We start from the raw sequence: 7,505 nt of genomic DNA, 5'->3' as shown, positions 1-7,505 counted from the left end.
TGTAAGCACTGACAGACACAGTACTGACCATTCTGCAGTATTCATGAGTATTAACATGCTAATACTCTCAATACTACGAGTACTGATCACTCAGTACTGAGTACTGATTGCTAGTACTACTTTTTCGTAAGGGTATAAATACCTATATGCCTTAAACTACTTTGTTTGCATGGTGTCAAAGACGTACGCCCTTGTGGATCTAAAAATGTTTTATTGGTACTGGAAAATGGTTCTTAATGCCACGCATATGTGGTACGCATACCAAATTTGAATAAAATATTTTTAAACGTTTTCCAGATTTTCAAAATTTTCATTTTTTTTCACAACTTTGACACCCTATTTTGAAAATGGAAGCAGTTTAGGGCATATGTTTATAGGACCTTTTCTTTCTAAAATAAGCCTACCCAGATAGCAACGTGTCTGCATTGTTGCTGGTATGTTGCCGACAACATAGTATGTGTTGCTATCAGAATTGTGGCAACTGAGTCCGCATTTGTCGGCAAGTTGATGCCTTCACGATATAATTTTGTATAGCAACTTGCCAGCAACTTGTTGGCAACTTATGCTGCGGTCTAAAATTGTCTGATTCAAAATTTGAGCTGTTGCTCTCATGTTGCTGTAATAATTCATAGGATCACACAATGCTGTTATAGTGTTACCAACGCGAAGTAAATTTGATGCTACTCTCTTGCGACATATTGTTGGCAATACATATATCCAATGTTGCCTGTGCGTGTTGCTTCAAATATTAAATTACTTCAAATATTAACTTACATATAAGTTGGAAAAATATATGTATATATATATACTATATATATACTATATATATACACGGAAACTAATATAAGGCTGTCAAAGATCTAAGCTTGGATCGTATGGCTTTTGATTCTAATTTGATTGTATATCGTAACGGTCCTATTTATCTTATTATTATTTATTCACGTCGCCTGAGAAAGACGTTTCAAATTATTATTAACCGGTTATTGCGATAAATATTACCACATGCCTCGGTAGTCGAATTGGTACGACACCCTTCACGGAATGAGGGAGGTTCCAGGTTCGAATCTTGATGGCTGAGGTAATATTTTTCTCAATAAATTCTTTACAGTTTTTAGATAATTAAATCGAGTTGATTTAATTCCGGGGAGGGAAGGGTTTTAATTCCAACAATAACTGTGTTTCAAGTCCGACAAATAATCGGCGCGCAGTTAAATAAGTTGGAAAAATATATATACTATATATATACATGGAAACTAATATAAGGCTGTCAAAGATCTAAGCTTGGATCGTATGGCTTTTGATTCTAACTTGATTGTATATCGTAACGGTTCTATTTCTCTTATTATTATTAAATTACTCGAAATCAATTAAAGCAAATGTACGGCAAGTTGCCGGTATCATAAGCAATCACAGGTTTGCGCGAATTGCGCGATTTTGCTCAGACACGCTTTGCTATCTGGGTGCATTCCAAAATTAACTTACTAAGTACACGTTTGAAAAATAAATAAACTGAATTCTTTTTTTTTATATAAGTGCTCAGATTTCATTATCCTTATATACAAGATACCAACTATATAACAAAATCCTTAGAAATATCTATCCTAATCTATCAAGGGGATGAAAAAATACGAACGATCTTTTTACCTATGTGCCAATCAACTCTGATTTTAAATAACTTCATTACTTTTCGGAATTATAATCTGAATATTTTAGAATAATTGTATCTTTGGATAAAGTCAAATTGGATAAAAACATTTTTAGAAATCGATAATATATTTGACCCTATCTAAATCTCTTGTTTTTTTTATATTGGAGGATGTTTGCAAAAAATTTTTGGTAAGAACAAATTTAAATAAATATTTATTAAAATATCAAATGCATATTTTTAGAGATTTAAAGATTGATCGTTTGTTGACTACTATTTTATTACATTAAATTATTGGTTAAAAATAAGAAAAATACATATATTCGTATAATTACATTATGTATAAATATAGCGTTATGTTCTATTGGCACGTGGATACTAATGTTTATTCATTCATTCTCTTTTATCTTGAAGGAGCAAAAGTCACGGTTGCGTTAGCAGTATTATTCTTTATTATTCAATTCTTATACTTGACCTAAGTCATCGTTAATAAAAACATAATAGGATAATGAAAAAGATAAAATATAAATTTGTAAAGCTACTGATTAATTAAAAATTAAAATTATACATTTTTTAATTATACATTCAAATATATTTACAGAACAGAACCGTTGAAAGAAGTAACTTTTGAAAATATTTTAAATAATAGCCGATATCTTAGAAAAAGGAATTAGTACTTTCCCATACAGCACAAAATGTTTTCAAAAAATATTTCTAAATATTTCTATAAAAATATTGCGAGAAACATTTTAAAATGGTTTTAGGAATATTTTAAAATGGTTTAAAAACCTTTTGTGGTAACATTTTTAAGAATATTTTGAGAATCTTTTAAAAATATTTTTAAAAACGTTCTTTTTTATCACCCAGATAAAATTTTCTTAAATATTTGAAATGTATTTTTAAAATATTAATTAGAATCTACATATTTATTGTATCATAATCTTGTTTCAAAATATTTAAAAAATATTTTTATTTCTTATTGGTTTTATAATCTTTTTTCAAATATTTTCAAAAATATTTTTGAAATATGAAATATTCTTAATTAAATATGTATGTCGCTTATGTCAAAATAAAGAGATAAAGCTGAAATTTACAGAGATTGTGCACTTATATATCCCAAAAACCTGTGTTAAATTTGCGATCGATTGTCCGACCCGTTTCTGAGATATTTACTTTAAAAGTTACAGAAATTGTGTATATATATATATATATATATACTTCCCATGTAAATATCCCAGGTAGCACACATGGTCTTATTGACGTCAATTTAAGGTCATATTTCGTCCACGACGTCATATGTCCTTTATATGACGTGTATTTGGCGTCCTATTGTGGATATGAAAGTATGACGTCATGAAAAGGACATGAATTAGACGTCATTTTAAGACCAAATTTGGTACACGACAATTTTATTTTCATTTTTTGAGTTTTTCTTAATTAAAACAGACCCATACAACATAGAAGCTTGCAAGACATTGCAGGAACGTTACAAGTTGCAATGTAATGTTGTAAAGACAATTGCAACATTTCGTTGAAATATTAGAACAACATTGCAGAAATATTATAAGAATAATTGAAAATATAGTACTATAACTTACTCCGTGAACATATATGCACACACATACATAAAGAATATATTTTTTTTAGATTTATGTTTCTTTAAATTTAATTCCTAATTATTTTTCAACTTTGATTCAATTCATTAAATAAATTCTTTATTTTGTCAGGTAGCGTCTTTAGGCGTTATCATGCATGTTGTTAACGTTATTATATTAATATTATATTATGTTAAATATACGAATTTCATATTAATAATTATTGTACATTAATTGTAATTGCGTTATTATTTTTAATATTTACCGGTTATTATCATTACACGATTTTTGAACACTATAAAGAAATGTTATATAGAAGTATAAGCAACAAGGAAGCGTCAGAATCAAAGGATCACTACTAGTCCGTTCGATCATCGATGTCAAGCGACGTTAGGTGCGGTACTGACTCGGATGGGTGACCGCGCGGCTGTATGCACACACGACATATATATAATAAATGTATTTTTTTTTTCTAAAATTCTTAATTCACAACAGCATAACGGCATATACATACCTTTAAATGACTCATATTTATGTCATTTTTAAAGCATTTTTAAAATTATTATGAACATATTTTATTTTTTAAAACAATATTTCTAAAAGACTTTACAAATATTATTAAATATATTTATTTGCAATCTTTTAAAAATATTTTTGAAAATATTTTTCTGACATGATCTGACGGACATAGAAACATTCTAAAAATATTTTTGTAAATTATTTTAATCTTCCTAAAAAATATTTTAAAAATATTTAAAAAACATTTTGTGCTGTATGGGTTAGGAGCATTTTAGTGACAAATTACTTACACATTATAATCTATGTGTTAAAAGCCAATTTGATGTTTCATAATTTGCATGCAATAGTATACCCAATCGAAGTTAATCAAACAAATTTTAAATCAAGTATAACCAGTTATGTCTCGAATCGCTTGCTTCGATCTCAGAATTTAAGACCGTGATCCAGTCGTTAGGATCACCAATCTGTTTTGCGCGAATCACTTTCACTTGCGATTGCTTCCAAAATCAGATTAGCGTGATATGAAACGTTGCATAATATCGAGCGATTAATTTTCTTGGAGATATGAAGAGTACTTAACAATCTGTATTCCATTCTCAATAATTCAATAATAATCAATATTTATAATATTCTTAACTTGGCAGCTTTTCTTGTTAATACTCTAGCAAACAGTAAATTAAATGCGTTTATGCTGACTTTGCAAATTTATCTATGTCCTATCCCACCATTTGTTTAAATAATTACAGTATTTGATCAGACAAACAAAATTCACATTTCATTTATTAATGAATCTCTCTCTCTCTCTCTCTCTCTCTCTCTCTCTCTCTCTCTCTCTCTCTCTCTCTCTCTCTCTCTCTCTCTCTCTCTCTCTCTCTCTCTCTCTCTCTCTCTCTCTCTCTCTCTCTCTCTCTCTCTCTCTCTCTCTCTCTCTCTCTCTCTCTCTCTCTCTCTCTCTCTCTCTCTCTCTCTCTCTCTCTCTCTCTCTCTCTCTCTCTCTCTCTCTCTCTCTCTCTCTCTCCCCTCTCTCTCTCCCTCTCTCCCCCTCTCTCTCTCTCTCTCTCTCTCTCTCTCGCGCGCGCGCGCTCACACACACACACACACACACACACACACTTTCACTCTTACTTTCTCTCTCATGTTATAATTTAATTAACTTTGCGTAAACTGTGCAAAGTTAATTGAACCGTAATCTGCTGATATTTATAAGACTGTTTCGTAAATTTCTTCTTTTACCATATAACTATAAAAAATTATCGTTTCCTTTTATTGATAATTTATATTAGCTACTGCGTAGCAAACTTTGAAAACATGTTATATCTAATATGCGCTCGATCTTTTTTTTTTTTTGCGAAAACAGCGAATCATTAATCCATTCTTGAAGAGGGCACGTAAGAGATTTATTGTTACCAGTTTTTCTGCGAAGCTGATTGGTTCTCTCACTTTGCTTACTTAGTATATTGTGAGTACTATCAGCGTGAAGATCACGTGTTTTAGAAGCTGTCAAGGACATTCCATGTTATAAATAAATTTTATCAAGATAAAATATGTTAAAAGATACTAAATAAATTTCTATAAAAAAAAGATTTTTACACATATAAAGTCGATATTCTTTTAATCATTTTTGTATAAAAATATTAAGATAAGATTATCCAGAAGTGAATATTCTATAAGATATGTTATATATTCTGACATAAAATAAGAAATATCTTATAAAATCTTTTCTTTTGGAGAATATAACTACAACATGGAATAAAACAGTTTTTAATTTTATTTTTACATACGTAATAATACGTACCATGATTTTTCAATAATAAAATCTTGTATGAAAAAATTTATCTTGAACTTTTGATTTACTTCTGGGCTTTTCCGCAACTATAATTTCAGCATTTTGTGTATGTTGTCAATATGGAAAGATATGTCGTCTCATGTTTCTCACTCTCTATCTATGTAACTTACCTATTTACTTTTATATTCGTATAATTATCACTTCAAAATCAATATCAGCATGATTAATTAACAATGTGTTTAACGATACCACATACTAATTATTAAAGATTTATTTGGAAAGTTTTAAATCAGAACATCTTCCAAACCCAAATATCTTTTAAATCCGTCGTATTAATATGTTCCGAATGTTTCTCAGAATTCTAGTTGTGTCAGATACATTCTTTGTTCGGATATTTTGTTTTCAAGAAAATCTTTTACAAAATCCGCCGTATACACGTATTTTTGAATTCACTTATATATATTTCTTAACATTTCTATTTGAATTCAGGTTGCTAAACATTAGCAACATATATTGGTTTTCTATCATTTCTATTATTTACATCAGTTTATATAGATAAAACAGTGATCAGACATAGAGTAACTATAAAAAAATACCCGGATTTATTTTTATATGAGAAATCACACCGCGTATTGTATTGTCGTAAAATACTTATCGTTACCGCACACTAGATAATATCTATAATAAACTTTTAAAAATATTGCTTTCTCATAGAGAAAGTCTTCGTGATGAAGTTTTTTTTAGTTTTCTATGCCAATGTATTCAGAAATGTTCTAAAATGTCGAAAAATCGCATTTTTTTTTTAAATATCCCGTATGTATGTATGAGTGTGTGTGCATGTATGTACGGATTCCCCGAAATTTCAAATGCTATAACTCAAGAATTGCTTGAACTACAGCGCTGCATTTTAGCACACAAGTAAAGTAGTACAACACTTTTACTTACTGTTATTTTTATAAAAATTCATACAGTATTTTAGATTATAAGGCAGTTTTAATTTTTCAAAAAATGTTTGTAGAAATTCTAACTTCCAAAAATTTTTTTTAATAAACAAAGTATTATTGAAGAATGGTTGGTTTTGATTTTGATGAGAATTAGTTAAAGGGTTCATTTTTTATGAAATTTTAATTTTAAATTTTTTTTTAATGCAATTTTTTTAATGTAAAAAAGTGTAATAAAAAATTATGTAATATATTGAGTAAATGTCAAATTTTTATTTAAATTAAGTTTCTTTATTTATTGTCTACTTTCTGTAAAGGTTATATAAAAATAAAAAGAGTGTGCAAATTAGAAACTTGTACATTTCTTACCATTTTTTTCGCTCATAAAGCTCTATGTAGAAACCAATCAATATATATGCTAATAATTTTGCTAATTCCTCATAGAGGAAGCTTTATGAGTGAAAAAAGATAGTGAGAAAGCAATGTGCAAGTTTCTAACTTGTACACTCTTTTTGTTATATACTTCCAAAAAATATTTCCCTCATTCGAATTATGCCAATCATTACAGTGTTAAATTTTAATATAAATAGAACTAATTTCACGCAATTGCGAATAATTTTGAATAGAAAATCTTATGCTTCTGCAAAATTATAAAGCATTAATTCTATATCATTAATATTTCATATAAGAGATTACATATTTATGACAAAAACATATACAATGTATTTATAATTTTACATAAATTAATTGTATAAAATGTAAAAATGCACATTACGGAAATAGGTATCTTACGTCGATGTTCTGTTCCATGTCATCGTTATATTTTCTCCAAAAGAAAACCTTTTATGACAAATTTTTTTATTTTATGTCAGAATATGTAACATATCTCATAGAATATTCACTTCTGAATAATCTTGAAATTTTTATACAAAAATTATTAATACAAAAATTATAAGATTATAAATACAAAAATAATTTAAAATATCGACTTTATATGTGTAAAAATCTCTTACAATTAG

Source organism: Temnothorax nylanderi, unplaced genomic scaffold (assembly GCF_030848795.1).
Source record: "Temnothorax nylanderi isolate EJ_2023f unplaced genomic scaffold, tnyl_v1.0 TNYL_tig0347_pilon, whole genome shotgun sequence".
Lineage (NCBI taxonomy): Eukaryota > Metazoa > Arthropoda > Insecta > Hymenoptera > Formicidae > Temnothorax > Temnothorax nylanderi.
This window is presented reverse-complemented; position numbering follows the sequence as displayed.